This window comes from Drosophila virilis, unplaced genomic scaffold (genome assembly GCF_030788295.1).
Source record: "Drosophila virilis strain 15010-1051.87 unplaced genomic scaffold, Dvir_AGI_RSII-ME tig00001562, whole genome shotgun sequence".
Lineage (NCBI taxonomy): Eukaryota > Metazoa > Arthropoda > Insecta > Diptera > Drosophilidae > Drosophila > Drosophila virilis.
Window position 1 is genome coordinate 17982 of NW_027212843.1, and position 23459 is coordinate 41440.

Here is a 23459-nt window from a genome sequence, read left to right on the forward strand (position 1 = left end):
AGGGTGTCCCCAGGGATCCATCAGTGGGCCGTTCCTCTGGAACACCATGATGGATGTCCTGCTCCAACGCCTGGAGCCCTTGTGCACATTTAGTGCATATGCCGATGACCTGCTGGTTCTTGTCGAGGAAGGTCGAGAGCTGAACTCGAGCGTGCGAGCAGCTGAGCTGATGTCCGTCGTGGGAACTTGGGGAGCCGAGGTCGGAGTGTCGATCTCAACCAGCAAGACGGCAATGATGATGTTGAAGGGGCGTTTTTGCCGTTTCCAGGCCGCCCGTGGTACGGTTTGCAGGAGCAAGCCTACCATATGTCGACAAGTACCGGTACCTAGGCATCACAGTTGGTGAACGGTTGAATTTTCAGCCGCATATCGCAGGATTGCGGGATAAACTGACTGGAGTCGTCGGAGCATTAGGCCGCGTGCTGCGGGTTGACTGGGGCCTCAGTCCCCGAGCCAGACGCACTGTATATGACGGACTCATGGTGCCTTGCGCACTGTTTGGTTGCCTTGGTATGGTATTCCGTGGTCAGGGGATAGTCGGGGGCCAGAGGCGCCTCATCTCCTGCCAAAGAGTCATGCTCTTAGGATGCCTACCGTATGCCGTACAGTTGTCCACCGTGGCACTGCAGGTGCTTGCTGGAGCTCCGCCGTTGGATTTGGTTGCCAAGCAAGTGGCATAATGTGATTTCTGCCCAGTGCTCTAAATGGCAAAGTGAAGATATTTAAGTAACCCGCGGGTCAACGGCGGGAGTAAACTATGACTCTCTTAAGGTAGCCATATGCCTCGTCATCTAATTAGTGACGCGCATGAATGGATTAACGAGATTCCTACTGCCGCGATGCATCAGTTCGTTTCAGACAGTCGTTGGGAACAGACGTGTTTATTTCATCCCTCGCTTCGCAAACAATTTTAAGATAACGGTGCTTTCAAGCAACGGTATCTTGTTTACATTTTGTGCGCTTATCAGCAATAAAGTTTATTGCTTTGTTTACGTCGTTTGCTGCGTGAGCAACAGGCGTTCGTGTGTGTGTGTGAAACCGCCAGCTTCTACGTGTGTGTGTGTGTGTGCGTGCTATTTATATATTAAATAGATAAGCGCACACCTGCGGGCGATGCCGCCACGCAAAAAGAAGCCCGCTGAGAAGGGGGCTTTTGAAATTGTAGGATGACGTCGGAAGATGAGGGTGACCTTGTCGGAGTCGTCATCGAACAGCGAGGTAAGGCGGAGGAGCAAGCAGCGCCTGAGGAAGGCACTTCGGAAAGCGCTGTCAGCTCAGTTGGTGCGCGTGAGGGGAGCGCTGTTCCCGCGGGAGCCGCAGATGGCTCGCCCGGAGCAGCGGGTGCAAGTGTGGAGGAGCGGGTTTTTGCCGTTCCTCATGCCGTGAGCGCTTTGAATGTGTCTGAACCTGCCGTGGAGGGGCCGTCGACAAGTGCGGCGGCTTTGAGGAAGCGGAAAGGAACAGCTGTCGAGCAGATGAAGGGGATAACGGGAGCTTTATTGCAGCTTGCACTCAAGGCGAGAGCCACGGGTCGCTCATTTGCAAGTTAGTCGATTATACAGGGCAGTATGAGCAGCTCCCGTTCGCGCTTGTGGCGCAGAATGAGCGGCTGCAGGGGCGCTTGGAGGCCGTTTGCGGGGGTTCAGGCGTTTCGCATGATTTGCATGTTCCAGCCGGCCAAGCGCGGGCTTCGTCGGTGAACGCCGCCAGAGGGGGTCCAGGTCGGCAGTGCCGTCTACCCCGGAGATGCCTCGGCCAGTGAGAACCTGGTCCTTGGTTGTGCGCAGCAAGGCTGCTGGCAAAACCGCTAAGGACGTGGTTGAGCAGGTGGTGAAGGAGGTAGGTCCCTCTCTTGGTGTGCGGATACATGAGGTGAAACCTCTAAGGGATGGAGGTGCGTTAATTCGGACTCCATCGGTCGCCGAGCGTGAGAAAATTGTGGAGAACACAAAGTTCAACGAGGTGGGATTGGAAGTGTGTGTGAATGATAAATTAGGGCCGAAAGTTGTTGGTTCAGGGCGTTCACCTCGCAGATCACCCCTGACGAGTTCATGGGTGACCTTTACGAGATGAACTAAAAGGACAAAATGTCACTTGAAGCCTTTAAGAAAGGTGTCCGGATGACAAGTAAGCCATGGGCGGCGGGAGGTAATGTAGCAGTTAATATAGTCCTCGAGGGTGCTGTGGTGGCCATTGCAGTCCCTTTAGAAATCGGACGCTGCTACATAAAATGGTTTTCATTTAGAGTGAGAAGTTTTGACCTGGTACCGGGATGCTACCGCTGCCCTTGGCTTCGACCATAAGGTGGCGGAGTGCAGAGCCAAAGAGGACGTTTGCCGTCGCTGCGGCCAGATGGGTCACCGCGTGGCTCAGTGCAGCAATGCACTGAATTGCCGCAATTGCTCCTTTAAGGGGAAGCCTTCGGGACATCTGATGATGTCTCTAGCCTGTCCCATATACGGGGCGATTGTTGCGCGGGCGAATGCTAGACATTAAAATGTCTAGCAGATTTCTTCAGCTGAATTGTCAAAGGTCGTATGCAGCTATGTGTGATGTGGGGGCTATGATGTGTGAAAGGGGCAGCGTCGTTGCCCTGCTGCAGGAACCCTACGCGACCGGTGGTTGCGTAAGGTGATTGCCCGCATGTATGCGAGTATTCCCTGACAGCAGGGCTAACTCCGCTGTCATTGTGAATGATGTCAGTATTGAATGCACTTTGGGTAGTTCAACTGACTGGGGGGTGTGTGTGAGCCTAAGCGGCAGTTTTGGCAGGATTTTTGTAGTGAGCATGTATTGTAAGTTCGGGGATCCCCTCGAACCATACATTGCTTACTTGGATGGGGTGCTACTACTGGTTAGTAGCGTACCAGTCATCCTTGGTCTTGATGCGAATGCATTATCCCCCATGTGGTTCAGCAAGGTATCCAGACATTCGTCCTGGGTATTCGAACCACACACGGGGTGAGATGCTAGCCGAGTGGGCCGTGTCCCAGGATGTTCGGGTCGTTAACGAACCCAGTGAGTGGTATACGTTTGCGGGTCCGGTGGGTCAGAGTGACATTGATGTTACTCTAGTGAATGCGGTGGCAATGAGTATGTATGCTTTCATTGGTGTGTACTAGGTGGGCTTGGTGTGAGTGACCACAATCCGATTGAGATTGTTGTCACACACACTATTACGAGGAAACGAAAGTGTTGGGGGTAATCGCTGGCGCACTTGTAGTGTGAATTGGTCCCTTCATGGGCTCATTGTGCAGGAGGCGGCAACGCAAGTTCCGCTTAATGCATTAATGATTTGAATGTGGATGAGCAGGTCGTATGTGTGAATGGGTGGATAACTGGTGCGAATGATCGCATGTTTAAGAGGCACCTTAAGGTCAACCTTAAGCATGTGAAGTGGTGGACGAATCAGTTAAGCACCAAGCGGCGGATGGTCCGGTCTCTGCGGAAGCGATTCCAAAGGGCCAGAGCTACCAATGCGGATGGTGCAGCCCAACTCAGGATTGAATATAGTCGGTGTATGAATGAGTACAAGCAAATGCTTGTAAAGGTGAAAGAAGATGAATGGCGCTCTTTCCTGGAGCGCAATAAGGATGACCCCTGGGGTCGTGCTTATAAAATAGTCCGAGGTAGAGGCAGGGAAACGGATGTAAGTAGCCTCCGTGTTGGTAACGTTCAGTTAACGGCATGGAGGGATTGCATGAATGTCTTGTTGAATGAATTCTTCTCCCCAGAGCGGATCATCAGGACTCACCACCTAGTGTGGTTAGGCCTGTTGATCCGCTTCTGGATAGTGAGTTGGAGGTGGCTTTCTCGAGGTTAAAGTCGAGGAAGTCCCCTGCTATGGATGGATTCACTGGAGAAATGTGTAAAGTGTCTGGAAGTCAATTCCAGAGTATATGAAAGCGATGTACGCGAAGTGTCTGAATGAGGGTTATTTCCCCAATGAATGGAAGTGTGCGAGAGTGATAGTGCTCCTGAAGTCGCCTGACAGGATCAGGAGCAATCCTAGATCTTTTCGGGGCATCAGTCTTCTTCCGGTTCTTGGAAAAGTTCTGGAAAGGATTATGGTAGAAAGGCTTCAGAGGAGAATGAGTGACCAAATGTCTGACAGGCAATTTGGTTTTTAGGCAGGGCAGATGTGTTGAGGATGCGTGGAGGTATGTTAGTGGACTCTGTTGAGGCTAGCAGCTCCACGTATGTCTTGGGCATCTTTGTTGATTTTAAAGGTGCTTTCGACTACCTGAGTTGGGCGAGTGTTTTGAGAAGGTTGGATGAATGCGGGTGCCGAGAAAAAGCTCTCTGGAAGAGCTATTTCTCTGGCAGACGTGCGTGTGCTGTAGGGCGGTGTGAATGTGTGAGCGTAAATGTTGTTCGTGGCTGCCCGCAGGGATCTATCTGTTGCCCATTTTTTTGGAACCTCATGATGGACCCCTTGCTGGTGCAGCTTGAGCAGATGTGTAAATGTTGTGCGTATGCGGACGATCTGCTCATCTTGATTGAGGGTCGGTCGCGTCTTGAGATCGAGACGAATGCGGGTATGTGCTTGCGCACTGTGTATGAGTGGGGTGAAAGTGTTGGGGTCAGTCTTGCAATGGACAAGACAGTGTCAATGCTGCTCAAGGGCAGATTGGCAGCTAGTCGGCCACCCATTGTCAGACTGAATGGAGTGAATGTGAGGTATGCGTCTGAGGTGAAATACCTCGGCATAACCTTCGGCGAGAGGATGTGTTTCACTCCTCATATCGCTGGTCTCAAGGCCCGGCTACTTGGTTTGGTGGGGCAAGTGCGTCGTATTTTGAGGTCTGACTGGGGCCTAAGCAGACGTGCTGTCCGCACCATCTATGAGGGTTTGTTTGTTGCATGTGCAGCATATGGATCGTCTGTATGGTGCAAGGCGGTCACGACTGTGGTCGGCAGAAAGAAAGTGCTGGCTTGCCAGAGAGTGCTTCTGTTAGGTTGTTTGCCTGTGTGCCGCACTGTCTCTACGGAGGCAATGCAGGTACTGTTAGGAGTAGCCCCTCTTGACTTGGAGATCAGGCGTCGAGCCTTGATGTACAGGATCAAGAGGCGGCTGCCATTGCTGCAGAATGATTGGCTAGCGGGTAGGGATGTGGAAAGGGCTTAGTGAATGCAAGAGATTGGTGAAAGAGTGTGTTTTGTCTGACTGGCCAAGTCAGATGGGACACTAGCGTGAATGGGCGTGTCACTTATCGGTTTATACGGGAGGTTACATTTGCCGGCAGCCGACCAGACTTTGGGTTCGGCCTGAGTCTTGGACTCCTGTTGACTGGTCACGGTTCCCTCAATGCATTCCTGCATTCGAGGAACCTTTATGACAGTCCAGAATGCCGTTGTGGCTCGGCTGCTGAGACATGGGAGCATGTTCTCTGTGAGTGCACAAGGTATGCAGATCTTCGAGATCTGAGGGGGATGGGTATGTGAGGTTAGTGGCGGGTTTGACGTAAGTCAATCACTCTCCACTAGTGATAGGGTTAGAAGAGAGTTTTGCTAGAGCTGCATTTTCCAGGCGACGTTTGCAATTGCAGGAAGGAATTGTATGAATGATGATGGATGGTAGATGTGGGAATGTGGGGGTACGAATGTGGGGGTGTGTCTGAATGGTAATTTTTGTTGAACATTGTGTTGTGTTGGGGCTACCAACCCTTAACTGTTTTGGAGTTTTAATTGGAAGTGCCCTTCTGGTACGAGGCCTGACCAGAGGCTTTTAATCTGGAACCACGGGTAACCAGGAGCCCACGGAACTTGTTCCGTCCTGGTTAGTTGGTGCGGCCCTTCGGGGAGTATCGTGGTGGTTGTGGTTTAACACCCAAATGCGGGTAGAGCATCGCTCGACGTGGAGTTGCGTCATACAACCGGGTTCCGTGACCCAGATAACGGAAGAGGCTTAGGTAGTCCTCGTGCCAAACCAAGGTAGAAGTCACAACCAAACAGTCGTGTCTTTAATTGGTACCTGCGGAATTGATGTTCCAAGGGGGCGGTGATTGACGCTTGAATTAATCCTATACTAGGAACCGTGAGATTAAGCCATCGCGGCAGGTGCTCACGTTAAGCCCACTGACTTTCATGCCGCGATGCATCATCGACGACGCAGATGCCCTCTGCCTACCAGTGGAGTCGCTGACCACCGAGGCTGGAGTATGTGTGAGGGTCACAGGTAAACATGGCACTGTTTACCTGACCTCCATAATGCCATGCTCATGCTGACTTGACAAGGATATTGAGCTATATGGATACCATACTGCTACTGGCGAGCAGTACACCGGTAATTCTCAGCCTGGACGCAAACGCTGTGTCTCCCTTGTGGTTCAGCAAACGGCACGAATTCTTTCGTGGCCAGCTCAACCACAGAAGAGGCGAACAGCTAGATGAGTGGATACTCGGAAGTCGTGCCAACGTGCTAAATCAAGTCAGCGAGGTGTACACGTTCGATAATGGAAGAGGACAGAGGGATATCGACGTAACAATCGTGAACGATGCAGCGTCAACGTGGGCCGCGTATAACTGGAGTGTGGACGAGTGGGATTTGAGCGACCACAACATGATTACTGTTGTGACTTCGCCAACCCCAGCAAATGCAGTTGAGAGCTATGCTCCTGTACCGTCCTGGAAGTTCGCGAATGCTAATTGGTGATTGTTCGACTCGGAGCTGGTAGAGGAAATCGAGGAGCACCTTTCCCAGGAGGATATTAGGATGTTGCCGTTGGATACCGCGGTGTCTGCCCTACGCCTTGTCGTACAGTCTGTGTGCGACAGATTGTTAGGCCGCAGACCGTCGAGAGCCCAGGGAAAAGTTAAATGGTGGACTGCCGAACTGAGTGCCAAACGCCGGGAGGTCGGGAGACTGAGGCGGAGGCTCCAGGATGCACGGCGCAGAGGTCATGAATCTGCACCGTATCTTGCAGCTCATCTGCGGACAACTGTCCGCGAGTTCAAGACGCTCATCCTGAAGACGAAGGAGGAAAACTGGTGACGCTTTGTTGGAGACCACAGAGACGATCCGTGGGGGCACGTCTACCGGATATGCCGAGAACGAAAGCGGTCTACCGATTTGAGGTGCCTTCGTTCGGATGACGGGCTGGTCGTAACATGGCACGACTGTGCGAGTCTCCTCCTCCACAGCTATTTTCCAGTTGCGGAGTCGAGTGAAGTGATCGTCATTTCGGACGAAGCTGCTCCAGCGCTCGAAGCTTTCGAGGTTGGAGTATGCGTCGCTCGGTTGAATAGCAGGCGCTCTCCCGGGCTTGACGGCATTACAGGTGGGGATCTGCAAGGCGGTATGGCGTGCCATCCCCGAGCACCTGACAGCGTTGTATTCCCGCTGCCTGGCAGAAGGATACTTTCCCCTTGAGTGGAAGTGCCCGCTTGTGGTTGCGCTCTTTAACGGCCCCGACAAGGATAGGAGCGATCCAGCTTCCTATCGGGGCATCTGCCTGTTGCCAGTGTTTGGCAAAGTGCTTGAGGGGATCATGGTGGATCGAATGAAGGAGGTGCTTTCGGATGAATAGATGGCAATTTCGCTTTCTACCTGGACGCTGTGTCGAGGACGCCTGGAACTTGGACTGGACTTTAAAGGCGCATTTGATTGACGCGGGATGCAAGGAAGCCAGCTTGTGGAGAAGCTTCTTCTGTGGCAGGAAACCCAGGATGACCAGCAGATGTGGCGAAGTCGAGGTAGAGGTCACGCGAGGGTGTCCCCAGGGATCCATCAGTGGGCCGTTCATCTGGAACACCATGATGGATGTCCTGCTCCAACGCCTGGAGCGCTTGTGCACATTTAGTGCATATGCCGATGACCTGCTGGTTCTTGTCGAGGGAAGGTCGAGAGCTGAACCGGAGCGTCGAGCAGCTGAGCTGATGTCCGTCGTGGGAACTTGGGGAGCAGAGGTCGGAGTGTCGATCTCAACCAGCAAGACGGCAATGATGATGTTGAAGGGGCGTTTTGCTGTTTCCAGACCGCCCGTGGTACGGTTTGCAGGAGCAAGCCTACCATATGTCGACAAGTACCGGTACCTTGGCATCACAGTTGGTGAACGGTTGAATTTTCAGCCGCATATCGCAGGATTGCGGGATAAACTGACTGGACTCGTCGGAGCATTAGGCCGCGTGCTACGGGTTGACTGGGGCCTCAGTCCCCGGCCAGACGCACTGTATATGCCGGACTCATGGTGCCTTGCGCACTGTTTGGTGCCTCGGTATGGTATTCCGCGGTCAGGGGAGAGTCGGCGGCCAGGAGGCGCCTCATCTCCTGCCAAAGAGTCATGCTCTTAGGATGGTACAGTGTCCACCGTAACACTGCAGGTGCTTGCTGGAGCTCCGCCGTTGGATTTGGTTGCCAAGCAATTGGGTCCCGGGTCCTGGAGACACCAGAGCGGCTGCTACTAATAAAGATGTTTGCGCTAGCGCTGTTTGCTAGACGGCGACGAAGGATGGAGTGAAATGCAACCACACAGGGCCAACCAGTGCCGGGCTGACGTTAGCCAAAACTGGGAGTGGCATGGACTGTGTCACGAAGCCGAACAGAGCTTAATCTGGTGGGCAAACCCCAATTTGGGGTAAGTCGAACAATGGATGACCTATTCCATGTTTGTCGTCAACAAAACTGGGGAGTGGCAATTGCTACGAACAGCCGACCAAAGCTGTAATTTGGTACCACGGGTAACCAGGAGCCCACGGAACTCGTTGCGTCCTTAGTTAGTTGGTGCGGCCCTTCGGGGAATTGTGTTGCCGACGGAGGGCGCCACGACAATGGAGGCCAGAAACGTGGCCGGCACAGCGTCTAGTGCCGAGTCGGTTGCCAGCGTCGCCGCCGATGGAAGGAGGAGGGTGTGGAGTGGGAGGGGCCGTAGCACGATTTCCCCCCCCCCCCCTGCGTTGATGTTGAGCCGAAGAGGCAGGCGTTGGAAAGCGCGGATAAGTTTGCCAAGCCCGCCCCTAGGGCTGCTGAAAAAGAGCCGCTGATGCTGCCGCTGCAGAAGAAGACGTCAGAGCCGTTGCCGCTGCCGCCCCCATCATCGCGCTTGCCCCAGCATGGAGGACTATGGCCGAGGGGACAGGGGCGATTATAGCGGAGCTTTCGGCAGCTGCCGAAATGACCCGCCTTGCCCTGGTGGGTGTCGCCCCCCAAGCCGCGCGCGAAGTGTCGGCAGCCGTTAAGCGATTGGAGGAGCTGTCCGCGTCGCTGGCAGTGCGGAACGCTCTGCTCGAGAGCCTGGCAGGCAGATCGTCTGCAGCGCAGCTCGCAGACCCCACCCCAACTGCTGCTCACCAAGTCGTTTACCAAGTTGCCCACCATGCTGCCCGCACCGCTGTCCCCGTCCCAGGAGTGCCGATCGCTGCCCCACGGGTCAACAAGCCAGTTGAGACGTGGTCCGCGGTGGTCACGAGTCGGGACCCGAGCGAGTCGGGCAAAATGGTGGCCAAACGGATCATGGAGGAGGTCGCACCCACCCTTGGAGTGCGGGTGCACGAGGTGCGGGAGCTCAAGCGAGGCGGCGTGGAATTCCGCACACCATCGAAGGGCGAGCTCAACAGAGTGGTGGCAAACACCAAGTTCGCGGAGGTTGGACTCAACATCCAGCCGAACAAAGGATTGAGGCCGAGGAAAACGGTGTTCGATGTGGACACATCGATCCTACCCGAGGTGTTCATGGAGGAGTTGTATACGAACAACTTCAAGTACACCTTGAGTCGAAGCCGTGGTCCGTCACTGATGGCGCCAGCGTTAATCTGACGCTAGAAGTTGACGAGAGGGCCCTGGCGACTTTTGAAAAGACCGGACGGGTCTATATAAAGTGGTTTTCATACCGATGCCGGTCCCTCGTCCGCACCTATGCTTGCCATAGGTGTGTCGGCTTAGACCACAAGGTTTCCGAGTGCCGGTTAAAGCAGGACGTATGCCGACAGTGTGGACAGATGGGGCATATCGGAGCCAAGTGCGCAAATCTGTTGGACTGCCGGAATTGCCGCTTCAAAGGGCTACCCTTGGGGCATTATATGCTTTCGGGGTCTTGCTCGATTTATGGCGCAGTGTTGGCGAGGGTGCAAGCTAAACATTAATGTTTAGTTTCATATAAGCCAACTGTGGCCGGGGCCACGCTGCGTGCGTCGATATCGGTGTACGTATGCGTGACCACGGCCACTCCTTTGCGCTGCTGCAGGAGACATACTCGGATGTCGTTGGAAGGATTACGAACTTCCCAGCTGGGATGCGCGTTTTCGGAAGCCACGCTGTCGAGGACCGGAAAAGGAGCGCTGCTGTCATCATCGACGACCCAGATGCCATCTGCCTACCAGTGGAGTCGCTGACCACCGAGGCTGGAGTAGGTATGAGGGTCACAGGTAAACATGGCAGTGTTTACCTGACCTCCATATACTGCCATGCTCATGCTGACTTGACAAGGATATTGAGCTATATGGATACCATACTGCTACTGGCGAGCAGTACACCGGTAATTCTCAGCCTGGACGCAAACGCTGTGTCTCCCTTGTGGTTCAGCAAACGGCACGAAGTCATTCGTGGCCAGCTGAACTACAGAAGAGGCGAACAGCTAAATGAGTGGATACTCGGAAGTCGTGCCAAAGTGCTAAATCAAGTCAGCGAGGTGTACACGTTCGATAATGGAAGAGGACAGAGCGATATCGACGTAACAATCGTGAACGAAGCAGCGTCAACGTGGGCCGCGTATGACTGGAGTGTGGACGAGTGGGATTTGAGCGACCACAACATGATTACTGTTGTGACTCCGCCATCCCCAGCAAATGCAGTTGAGAGCTATGCTCCTGTGCCGTCCTGGAAGCTTGCGAATGTTAATTGGCGATTGTTCGACTCGGAGCTGGTAGAGGAAATTCGAGGAGCACCTTTCCCAGGAGGATATTAGGATGTTGCCGTTGGATACCGCGGTGTCTGCCCTACACCTTGCCGTACAGTCTGTGGGCGACAGAGTGTTAGGCCGCACCCCGTCGAGAGCCCAGGGAAAAGTTAAATAGTGGACCAAACGCCGGGAGGTCAGGAGACTGAGGCGGAGGCCCCAGGATGCACGGCGCAGAGGTCATGAATCTGCACCGTATCTTGCAGCTCATCTGCGGACAGCTGTCCGCGAGTCCAAGACGCTCATCCTGAAGACGAAGGAGGAAAACTGGTGACGCTTCGTTGGAGACCACAGAGACGATCCGTGGGGGCACGTCTACCGGATATGCCGGGGACGAAAGCGGTCTACCGATTTGAGGTGCCTCCGTTCGGGTGACGGGCTGGTCGTAACATGGCACGACTGCGCGAGTCTCCTCCTCCACAGCTTTTTTCCAGTTGCGGAGTCGAGTGAAGAGATCTTCATTCCGGACGAAGCTTCTCCAGCGCTCGAAGCTTTCGAGGTTGGAGTATGCGTCGCTCGGTTGAAGAGCAGGCGCTCTCCCGGGCTTGACGGAATTACAGGTGGGATCTGCAAGGCGGTATGGCGTGCCATCCCCGAGCACCTGACAGCGTTGTATTCCCGCTGCCTGGCAGAAGGATACTTTCCCCTTGAGTGGAAGTGCCCGCGTGTGGTTGCGCTCTTGAAGGGCCCCGACAAGGATAGGAACGATCCAGCTTCCTATCGGGGCATCTGCCTGTTGCCAGTGTTTGGCAAAGTGCTTGAGGGGATCATGGTGGATCGAATGAAGGAGGTGTTCCGGATGGAAATAGATGGCAGTTTGGCTTTCGACCTGGACGCTATTTCGGGGACGCCTGGAAGCACGTGATGACCAGCGTTGCCGCGGTAACCGTACTTGGTCTTTTCGTGGTATGCAAGGAAGCTAGCTTGTGGAGAATCTTCTTCTGCGGCAGGAAAGCCAGGATGACCAGCAGATGTGGCGAAGTCGAGGTGGAGGTCACGCGAGGGTGTCCCCAGGGATCCATCAGTGGGCCGTTCCTCTGGAACACCATGATGGATGTCCTGCTCCAACGCCTGGAGCCCTTGTGCACATTTAGTGCATATGCCGATGACCTGCTGGTTCTTGTCGAGGGAAGGTCGAGAGCTGAACTCGAGCGTCGAGCAGCTGAGCTGATGTCCGTCGTGGGAACTTGGGGAGCCGAGGTCGGAGTGTCGATCTCAACCAGCAAGACGGCAATGATGATGTTGAAGGGGCGTTTTGCCGTTTCCAGGCCGCCCGTGGTACGGTTTGCAGGAGCAAGCCTACCATATGTCGACAAGTACCGGTACCTAGGCATCACAGTTGGTGAACGGTTGAATTTTCAGCCGCATATCGCAGGATTGCGGGATAAACTGACTGGAGTCGTCGGAGCATTAGGCCGCGTGCTGCGGGTTGACTGGGGCCTCAGTCCCCGAGCCAGACGCACTGTATATGACGGACTCATGGTGCCTTGCGCACTGTTTGGTGCCTTGGTATGGTATTCCGTGGTCAGGGGATAGTCGGGGGCCAGGAGGCGCCTCATCTCCTGCCAAAGAGTCATGCTCTTAGGATGCCTACCGGTATGCCGTACAGTGTCCACCGTGGCACTGCAGGTGCTTGCTGGAGCTCCGCCGTTGGATTTGGTTGCCAAGCAAGTGGCATAATGTGATTTCTGCCCAGTGCTCTAAATGGCAAAGTGAAGATATTTAAGTAACCGCGGGTCAACGGCGGGAGTAACTATGACTCTCTTAAGGTAGCCATATGCCTCGTCATCTAATTAGTGACGCGCATGAATGGATTAACGAGATTCCTACTGCCGCGATGCATCAGTTCGTTTCAGACAGTCGTTGGGAACAGACGTGTTTATTTCATCCCTCGCTTCGCAAGGGTGTGTGCGTGCTATTTATATATTAAATAGATAAGCGCACACCTGCGGGCGATGCCGCCACGCATAAAGAAGCCCGCTGAGAAGGGGGCTTTTGAAAATTGTAGGATGACGTCGGAAGATGAGGTGACCTTGTCGGAGTCGTCATCGAACAGCGAGGTAAGGCGGAGGAGCAAGCAGCGCCTGAGGAAGGCAACTTCGGAAAGCGCTGTCAGCTCAGTTGGTGCGCGTGAGGGGAGCGCTGTTCCCGCGGAAGCCGCAGATGGCTCGCCCGGAGCAGCGGGTGCAAGTGTGGAGGAGCGGGTTTTTGCCGTTCCTCATGCCGTGAGCGTTTTGAATGTGTCTGAACCTGCCGTGGAGGGGCCGTCGACAAGTGCGGCGGCTTTGAGGAAGCGGAAAGGAACAGCTGTCGAGCAGATGAAGGGGATAACGGGAGCTTTATTGCAGCTTGCACTCAAGGAGAGAGCCACGGGGACGCTCATTTACAAGTTAGTCGATTATACAGGGCAGTATGAGCAGCTCCTGTTCGCGCTTGTGGCGCAGAATGAGCGGCTGCAGGGGCGCTTGGAGGCCGTTTGCGGGGGTGCAGGTGTTTCGCATGAGTTGCATGTTCCAGCCGGCCAAGCGCGGGCTCCGTCGGTGAACGCCGCCAGAGGGGGTCCCAGGTCGTGCCGTCTACCCCGGAGATGCCTCGGCCAGTTGAGACCTGGTCCTTGGTTGTGCGCAGCAAGGCTGCTGGCAAAACCGCTAAGGACGTGGTTGAGCAGGTGGTGAAGGAGGTAGGTCCCTCTCTTGGTGTGCGGATACATGAGGTGAAACCTCTAAGGGATGGAGGTGCGTTAATTCGGACTCCATCGGTCGCCGAGCGTGAGAAAATTGTGGAGAACACAAAGTTCAACGAGGTGGGATTGGAAGTGTGTGTGAATGATAAATTAGGGCCGAAAGTTGTGGTTCAGGGCGTTCACTCGCAGATCACCCCTGACGAGTTCATGGGTGACCTTTACGAGATGAACTAAAAGGACAAAATGTCACTTGAAGCCTTTAAGAAAGGTGTCCGGATGACAAGTAAGCCATGGGCGGCGGGAGGTAATGTAGCAGTTAATATCGTCCTCGAGGGTGCTGTGGTGGCCATGCAGTCCCTTTTAAAAATCGGACGCTGCTACATAAAATGGTTTTCATTTAGAGTGAGAAGTTTTGACCTGGTACCGGGATGCTACCGCTGCCTTGGCTTCGACCATAAGGTGGCGGAGTGCAGAGCCAAAGAGGACGTTTGCCGTCGCTGCGGCCAGATGGGTCACCGCGTGGCTCAGTGCAGCAATGCACTGAATTGCCGCAATTGCTCCTTTAAGGGGAAGCCTTCGGGACATCTGATGATGTCTCTAGCCTGTCCTATGGGGCGATTGTTGCGCGGGCGAATGCTAGACATTAAAATGTCTAGCAGATTTCTTCAGCTGAATTGTCAAAGGTCGTATGCAGCTATGTGTGATGTGGGGGCTATGATGTGTGAAAGGGGCAGCGTCGTTGCCCTGCTGCAGGAACCCTACGCGACCGGTGGTTGCGTAAGGTGATTGCCCGCATGTATGCGAGTATTCCCTGACAGCAGGGCTAACTCCGCTGTCATTGTGAATGATGTCAGTATTGAATGCACTTTGGTGAGTTCAACTGACTGGGGGGTGTGTGTGAGCCTAAGCGGCAGTTTTGGCAGGATTTTTGTAGTGTGCATGTATTGTAAGTTCGGGGATCCCCTCGAACCATACATTGCTTACTTGGATGGGGTGCTACTACTGGTTAGTAGCGTACCAGTCATCCTTGGTCTTGATGCGAATGCATCATCCCCCATGTGGTTCAGCAAGGTATCCAGACATTCGTCTGGGTATTCGAACCACACACGGGGTGAGATGCTAGCCGAGTGGGCCGTGTCCCAGGATGTTCGGGTCGTTAACGAACCCAGTGAGTGGTATACGTTTGCGGGTCCGGTGGGTCAGAGTGACATTGATGTTACTCTAGTGAATGCGGTGGCAATGAGTATGTATGCTTTTCATTGGTGTGTACTAGGTGGGCTTGGTGTGAGTGACCACAATCCGATTGAGATTGTTGTCACACACACTATTACGAGGAACGAAAGTGTTGGGGGTAATCGCTGGCGCACTTGTAGTGTGAATTGGTCCCTTCATGGGCTCATTGTGCAGGAGGCGGCAACGCAAGTTCCGCTTAATGCATTTAATGATTTGAATGTGGATGAGCAGGTCGTATGTGTGAATGGGTGGATAACTGGTGCGAATGATCGCATGTTTGAGAGGCACCTTAAGGTCAACCTTAAGCATGTGAAGTGGTGGACGAATCAGTTAAGCACCAAGCGGCGGATGGTCCGGTCTCTGCGGAAGCGATTCCAAAGGGCCAGAGCTACCAATGCGGATGGTGCAGCCCAACTCAGGATTGAATATAGTCGGTGTATGAATGAGTACAAGCAAATGCTTGTAAAGGTGAAAGAAGATGAATGGCGCTCTTTCCTGGAGCGCAATAAGGATGACCCCTGGGGTCGTGCTTATAAAATAGTCCGAGGTAGAGGCAGGGAAACGGATGTAAGTAGCCTCCGTGTTGGTAACGTTCAGTTAACGGCATGGAGGGATTGCATGAATGTCTTGTTGAATGAATTCTTCCCCAGAGCGGATCATCAGGACTCACCACCTAGTGTGGTTAGGCCTGTTGATCCGCTTCTGGATAGTGAGTTGGAGGTGGCTTTCTCGAGGTTAAAGTCGAGGAAGTCCCCTGCTATGGATGGATTCACTGGAGAAATGTGTAAAAGTGTCTGGAAGTCAATTCCAGAGTATATGAAAGCGATGTACGCGAAGTGTCTGAATGAGGGTTATTTCCCCAATGAATGGAAGTGTGCGAGAGTGATAGTGCTCCTGAAGTCGCCTGACAGGATCAGGAGCAATCCTAGATCTTTTCGGGGCATCAGTCTTCTTCCGGTTCTTGGAAAAGTTCTGGAAAGGATTATGGTAGAAAGGCTTCAGAGGAGAATGAGTGACCAAATGTCTGACAGGCAATTTGGTTTTAGGCAGGGCAGATGTGTTGAGGATGCGTGGAGGTATGTTAGTGACTCTGTTGAGGCTAGCAGCTCCACGTATGTCTTGGGCATCTTTGTTGATTTTAAAGGTGCTTTCGACTACCTGAGTTGGGCGAGAGTTTTGAGAAGGTTGGATGAATGCGGGTGCCGAGAAAAAGCTCTCTGGAACAGCTATTTCTCTGGCAGACGTGCGTGTGCTGTAGGGCGGTGTGAATGTGTGAGCGTAAATGTTGTTCGTGGCTGCCCGCAGGGATCTATCTATTGCCCATTTTTTTGGAACCTCATGATGGACCCCTTGCTGGTGCAGCTTGAGCAGATGTGTAAATGTTGTGCGTATGCGGACGATCTGCTCATCTTGATTGAGGGTCGGTCGCGTCTTGAGATCGAGACGAATGCGGGTATGTGCTTGCGCACTGTGTATGAGTGGGGTGAAAGTGTTGGGGTCAGTCTTGCAATGGACAAGACAGTGTCAATGCTGCTCAAGGGCAGATTGGCAGCTAGTCGGCCACCCATTGTCAGACTGAATGGAGTGAATGTGAGGTATGCGTCTGAGGTGAAATACCTCGGCATAACCTTTGGCGAGAGGATGTGTTTCACTCCTCATATCGCTGGTCTCAAGGCCCGGCTACTTGGTTTGGTGGGGCAAGTGCGTCGTATTTTGAGGTCTGACTGGGGCCTAAGCAGACGTGCTGTCCGCACCATCTATGAGGGTCTGTTTGTTGCATGTGCAGCATATGGATCGTCTGTATGGTGCAAGGCGGTCACGACTGTGGTCGGCAGAAAGAAAGTGCTGGCTTGCCAGAGAGTGCTTCTGTTAGGTTGTTTGCCTGTGTGCCGCACTGTCTCTACGGAGGCAATGCAGGTACTGTTAGGAGTAGCCCCTCTTGACTTGGAGATCAGGCGTCGAGCCTTGATGTACAGGATCAAGAGGCGGCTGCCATTGCTGCAGAATGATTGGCTAGCGGGTAGGGATGTGGAAAGGGCTTAGTGAATGCAAGAGATTGGTGAAAGAGTGTGTTTTGTCTGACTGGCAAGTCAGATGGGACACTAGCGTGAATGGGCGTGTCACTTATCGGTTTATACGGGAGGTTACATTTGCCGGCAGCCGACCAGACTTTGGGTTCGGCATGAGTCTTGGACTCCTGTTGACTGGTCACGGTTCCCTCAATGCATTCCTGCATTCGAGGAACCTTTATGACAGTCCAGAATGCCGTTGTGGCTCGGCTGCTGAGACATGGGAGCATGTTCTCTGTGAGTGCACAAGGTATGCAGATCTTCGAGATCTGAGGGGGATGGGTATGTGAGGTTAGTGGCGGGTTTGACGTAAGTCAATCACTCTCCACTAGTGATAGGGTTAGAAGAGAGTTTGCTAGAGCTGCATTTTCCAGGCGACGTTTGCAATTGCAGGAAGGAATTGTATGAATGATGATGGATGGTAGATGTGAGAATGTGGGGGTACGAATGTGGGGGTGTGTCTGAATGGTAATTTTTGTTGAACATTGTGTTGTGTTGGGGGAACCAACCCTTAACTGTTTTGGAGTTTAAATTGGAAGTGCCCTTCTGGTACGAGGCCTGACCAGAGGCTTTTAATCTGGTACCACGGGTAACCAGGAGCCCACGGAACTTGTTCCGTTCTGGTTAGTTGGTGCGGCCCTTCGGGGAGTATCGTGGTGGTTGTGGTTTAACACCCAAATGCGGGTAGAGCATCGCTCGACGTGGAGTTGCGTCATACAACCGGGTTCCGTGACCCAGATTACGGAAGAGGCTTAGGTAGTCCTCGTGCCAAACCAAGGTAGAAGTCACAACCAAACAGTCGTGTCTTTAATTGGTACCTGCGGAATTGATGTTCCAAGGGGGCGGTGATTGACGCTTGAATTAATCCTATACTAGAAACCGTGAGATTAAGCCATCGCGGCAGGTGCTCACGTTAAGCCCACTGACTTTCATGCCGCGATGCATCATCGACGACGCAGATGCCATCTGCCCGCTGACTTTCATGCCGCGATGCATCAGTTCGTTTCAGACAGTCGTTGGGAACAGACGTGTTTATTTCATCGCTCGCTTCGCAAACAATTTAAAAATAACGGTGCTTTCAAGCAACGGTATCTTGTTTACATTTTGTGCGCTTATCAGCAATAAAGTTTTATTGCTTTGTTTACGTCGTTGCTGCGTGAGCAACAGGCGTTCGTGTGTGTGTGTGAAACCGCCAGCTTCTACGTGTGTGTGTGTGTGTGTGCGTGCTATTTATATATTAAATAGATAAGCGCACACCTGCGAGCGATGCCGCCATGCAAAAAGAAGCCCGCTGAGAAGGGGACTTTTGAAAATTGTAGGATGACGTCGGAAGATGAGGTGACCTTGTCGGAGTCGTCATCGAACAGCGAGGTAAGGCGGAGGAGCAAGCAGCGCCTGAGAAAGGCTCAGTTGGTGCGCGTGAGGGGAGCGCTGTTCCCGCGGGAGCCGCAGTTGGCTCGCCCGGAGCAGCGGGTGCAAGTGTGGAGGAGCGGGTTTTTGCCGTTCCTCATGCCGACAGCGCTTTGAATGTGTCTGAACCTGCCGTGGAGGGGCAGTCGACAAGTGCGGCGGCTTTGAGGAAGCGGAAAGGAACAGCTGTTGAGCAGATGAAGGGGATAACGGGAGCTTTATTGCAGCTTGCACTCAAGGAGAGAGCCACGGGGTCGCTCATTTGCAAGTTAGTCGATTATACAGGGCAGTATGAGCAGCTCCTTTTCGCGCTTGTGGCGCAGAATGAGCGGCTGCAGGGGCGCTTGGAGGCCGTTTGCGGGGGTGCAGGCGTTTCGCATGAGTTGCATGTTCCAGCCGGCCAAGCGCGGGCTCCGTCGGTGAACGCCGCAAGAGGAGGTCCCAGGTCGGCAGTGCCGTCTACCCCGGAGATGCCTCGGCCAGTTGAGACATGGTCCTTGGTTGTGCGCAGCAAGGCTGCTGGCAAAACCGCTAAGGACGTGGTTGAGCAGGTGGTGAAGGAGGTAGGTCCCTCTCTTGCTGTGCGGATACATGAGGTGAAACCTCTAAGGGATGGAGGTGCGTTAATTCAGACTCCATCGGTCGCCGAGCGTGAGAAAATTGTGGAGAACACAAAGTTCAACGAGGTGGGATTGGAAGTGTGTGTGAATGATAAATTAGGGCCGAAAGTTGTGGTTCAGAGCGTTCACTCGCAGATCAGACATTTAAATGTCGAGCAGATTTCTTCAGCTGAATTGTCAAAGGTCGTATGCAGCTATGTGTGATGTGGGGGCTATGATGTGTGAAAGGGGCAGCGTCGTTGCCCTGCTGCAGGAACCCTACGCGACCGGAGGTTGCGTAAGGGGATTGCCCGCATGTATGCGAGTATTCCCTGACAGCAGGGCTAACTCCGCTGTCATTGTGAATGATGTCAGTATTGAATGCACTTTGGTGAGTTCAACTGACTGGGGGGTGTGTGTGGGCCTAAGCGGCAGTTTTGGCAGGATTTTTGTAGTGAGCATGTATTGTAAGTTCGGGGATCCCCTCGAACCATACATTGCTTACTTGGATGGGGTGCTACTACTGGTTAGTAGCGTAGGAAGGTAGAAAGGCTTCAGGAGAGAATGAGTGAACAAATGTCTGATAGGCAATTTGGTTTTAGGCAGGACAGATGTGTTTAGGATGCGTGGAGGTATGTTAGTGACTCTGTTGAGGCTAGCAGCTCCACGTATGTCTTGGGCATCTTTGTTGATTTTAAAGGTGCTTTCGACTAGCTGAGTTGGGCGAGTGTTTTTAGAAGGTTGGATGAATGCGGGTGCCGAGAATTAGCTCTCTGGAAGAGCTATTTCTCTGGCAGACGTGCGTGTGCTGTAGGGCGGTGTGAATGTGTGAGCGTAAATGTGGTTCGTGGCTGTCCGCAGGGATCTATCTGTGGCCCATTCATTTGGAACCTCATGATGGACCCCTTGCTGGTGCAGCTTGAGCAGATGTGTAAATGTTGTGCGTATGCGGACGATCTGCTCATCTTGATTGAGGGTCGGTCGCGTCTTGAGATCGAGACGAATGCGGGTATGTGCTTGCGCACTGTGTATGAGTGGGGTGAAAGTGTTGGGGTCAGTCTTGCAATAGAGAAGACAGTGTCAATGCTGCTCAAGGGCAGATGGGCAACTAGTCGGCCACCCATTGTTAGACTGAATGGAGTGAATGTGAGGTATGCGTCGTAGGTGAAATACCTCGGCATAACCTTCGGCGAGAGGATGTGTTTCACTCCTCATATCGCTGGTCTCAAGGCCCGGCTACTTGGTTTGGTGGGGCAAGTGCGTCGTATTTTGAGGCCTGACTGGGGCCTAAGCAGACGTGCTGTCCGCACCATCTATGAGGGTCTGTTTGTTGCATGTGCAGCATATGGATCGTCTGTATGGTGCAAGGCGGTCACGACTGTGGTTGGCAGAAAGAAAGTGCTGGCTTGCCAGAGAGTGCTTCTGTTAGGTTGTTTGCCTATGTGCCGCACTGTCTCTACGGAGGCAATGCAGGTACTGTTGGGAGTAGCCCCTCTTGACTTGGAGATCAGGCGTCGAGCCTTGATGTACAGGATCAAGAGGCGGCTGCCATTGCTGCAGAATGATTGGCTAGCGGGTAGGGATGTGGAGAGTTTAGGGCTTAGTGAATGTGAATGCAAGAGATTGGTGAAAGTGTGTGTTTTGTCTGACTGGCAAGTCAGATGGGACACTAGCGTGAAAGGGCGTGTCACTCATCGGCTTATACGAGAGGTTACATTTGCCGGCAGCCGACCAGACTTTGGGTTCGGCCTGAGTCTTGGATTCCTGTTGACTGGTCACGGTTCCCTCAATGCATTCCTGCATTCGAGGAACCTTTATGACAGTCCAGAATGCCGTTGTGTCTCGGCTGCTGAGACATGGGAGCATGTTCTCTGTGAGTGCACAAGGTATGCAGATCTTCGAGATCTGAGGGGGATGGGTATAAGTGAGGTTAGTGGCGGGTTTGACGTAAGTCAATCACTCTCCACTAGTGATAGGGTTAGAAGAATGAGTGAGTTTGCTAGAGCTGCATTTTCCAGGCGACGTTTGCAATTGCAGGAAGGAATTGTATGAATGATGATGGATGGTAGATGTGGGAATGTGGGGGTACGAACGTGGGAGTGTGTCTGAATGGTAATTTTTGTTGAAAATTGTGTTGTGTTGGGGCTACCAACCCTTAACTGTCTTAGAGTTTTAATTGGAAGTGCCCTTCTGGTACGAGGCCTGACCAGAGGCTTTTAATCTGGAACCACGGGTAACCAGGAGCCCACGGAACTTGTTCCGTCCTGGTTAGTTGGTGCGGCCCTTCGGGGAGTATCGTGGTGGTTGTGGTTTAACACCCAAATGCGGGTAGAGCATCGCTCGACGTGGAGTTGCGTCATACAACCGGGTTCCGTGATCCAGAGAGGAAGAGGAAGAGGCTTAGGTAGTCCTCGTGCCAAACCAAGGTAGAAGTCACAACCAAACAGTCGTGTCTTTAATTGGTACCTGCGGAATTGATGTTCCAAGGGGCGGTGATTGACGCTTGAATTAATCCTATACTAGGAACCGTGAGATTAAGCCATCGTGGCAGGTGCTCACGTTAAGCCCACTGACTTTCATGTCCCTTTCTACTCAGTTTGTTCCAGACGTTCGTCGCGAGCAGACGTGTCGCGGAGTTATTTTTGTGTCGAAACAAAAGATAAGGTGCAGGTGTTCGCTTAGGCGTAAACAAAGCCATAAAACTTAACGGGACAACTTGCGGTAAATAGCAATAAAACTGCTTGTGCCCAAGACAGCGCGAAAGCAGTGCAAAGCAGTGCAAACGCGTTAACTGCTTTATAAGCAGTGCACATAGTGCGAAGCAGTGTGGAATTTTAAAAAGCAGTGCAAATCTGAGTAAAACAGTGCAAGCAGCGCAAATAGAGCAGTGCGGTTCGTCAACCAGGTAAGCGGTTTGTGTCCGGGTTATCGCGTGGTGTTGCCGACGGAGGGCGCCACGACAATGGACGCCAGAAGCGTGGCCGGGACGGCGTCTAGTGCCGAAACGGTTGCGTGCGTCGCCGCCGATGGAAGGAGGAGGGTGAGGAGAGGGAGGAGCCGTAGCACGATTTCCCCCCCCTGCGTACCCGTTGAGCCGAAGAGGCACGCGTTGAAAAGCGCGGATGAGTTTGCCAAGCCCGCCACTAGGGCTGCTGCAAAAAAAGCCGCTGATTCTGCCGCTGCAGAAGAAGACGTCAGAGCCGCTGCCGCTGCCGCCCCCATCACCGCGCTAGCCCCAGCATGGAGGATAATGGCCGAGGGGACAGGGGCGGTTATAGCGGAGCTTTCGGCTTCTGCCGAAAAGACCCGCCTTGCCCTGGTGAGTGTCGCCCCCGATGCCGCGCGCGAAGTGTCGGCAGCCGTTAAGCGATTGGAGGAGCTGTCCACGTCGCTGGCAGTGCGGAACGCTCTGCTCGAGAGCCTGGCAGACAGATCGTCTGCAGCACAGCTCGCCGCCCCCACCCCAACTGCTGCTCACCAAGTCATCCACCAAGTTGCCCACCATGCTGCCCGCACCGCTGTCCCCGTCCCAGGAGTGCCGATCGCTGCCGCACGGATCAGTTGAGACGTGGTCCGCAGTTGAGACGTGGTCCGCGGTGGTCACGAGTCGGGACCCGAGCGAGTCGGGCAAAATGGTGGCCAAACGGATCATGGAGGAGGTCGCCCCCACCCTTGGAGTGCGGGTGCACGAGGTGCGAGAGCTCAAGCGAGGCGGCGCTGTCATCCGCACACCATCGAAGGGCGAGCTCAACAGAGTGGTGGCAAACACCAAGTTCGCGGAGGTTGGACTCAACATCCAGCCGAACAAAGGATTGAGGCCGAGGATAACGGTGTTCGATGTGGACACATCGATCCTGCCCGAGGTGTTCATGGAGGAGTTGTATACGAACAACTTCAAGGAGGAGATGACAGCAGCGGTGTTCAACAAGGCAGTACACCTTGAGTCGAAGCCGTGGTCCGTCACTGATGGCGCCAGCGTTAATCTGACGCTAGAAGTTGACGAGAGGGCCCTGGTTTTCATACCGATGCCGGTCCCTCGTCCGCACCTATGCTTGCCATAGGTGTGTCGGCTTAGACCACAAGGTTTCCGAGTGCCGGCTTAAGCAGGACATATGCCGACAGTGTGGACAGATGGGGCATATCGCAGCCAAGTGCGCAAATCCGGTGGACTGCCGGAATTGCCGCTTCAAGGGGCTACCCTCGGGGCATTATATGCTTTCGGGGCTTAGCCCGATTTATTGCGCAGTGTTGGCGAGGGTGGTAGCTCAACATTATTGTTTAGCCATACTCGAACGTCGTTGGAAGGATTACGGGCTTCCCAGCCGGGATGCGCGTTTTTGGAAGCCACGCTGTCGAGGACCGGAAAAGGAGCGCTGCTGTCATCATCGACGACCCAGATGCCATCTGGGCCCCGACAAGGATAGGACAAGGGCCCCGACAAGGATAGGAGCGATCCAGCTTCCTATCGGGGCATCTGCCTGTTGCCAGTGTTTGGCAAAGTGCTTGAGGGGATCATGGTGGATCGAATGAAGGAGGTGCTTTCGGATGGAAATAGATGGCAATTTGGCTTTCG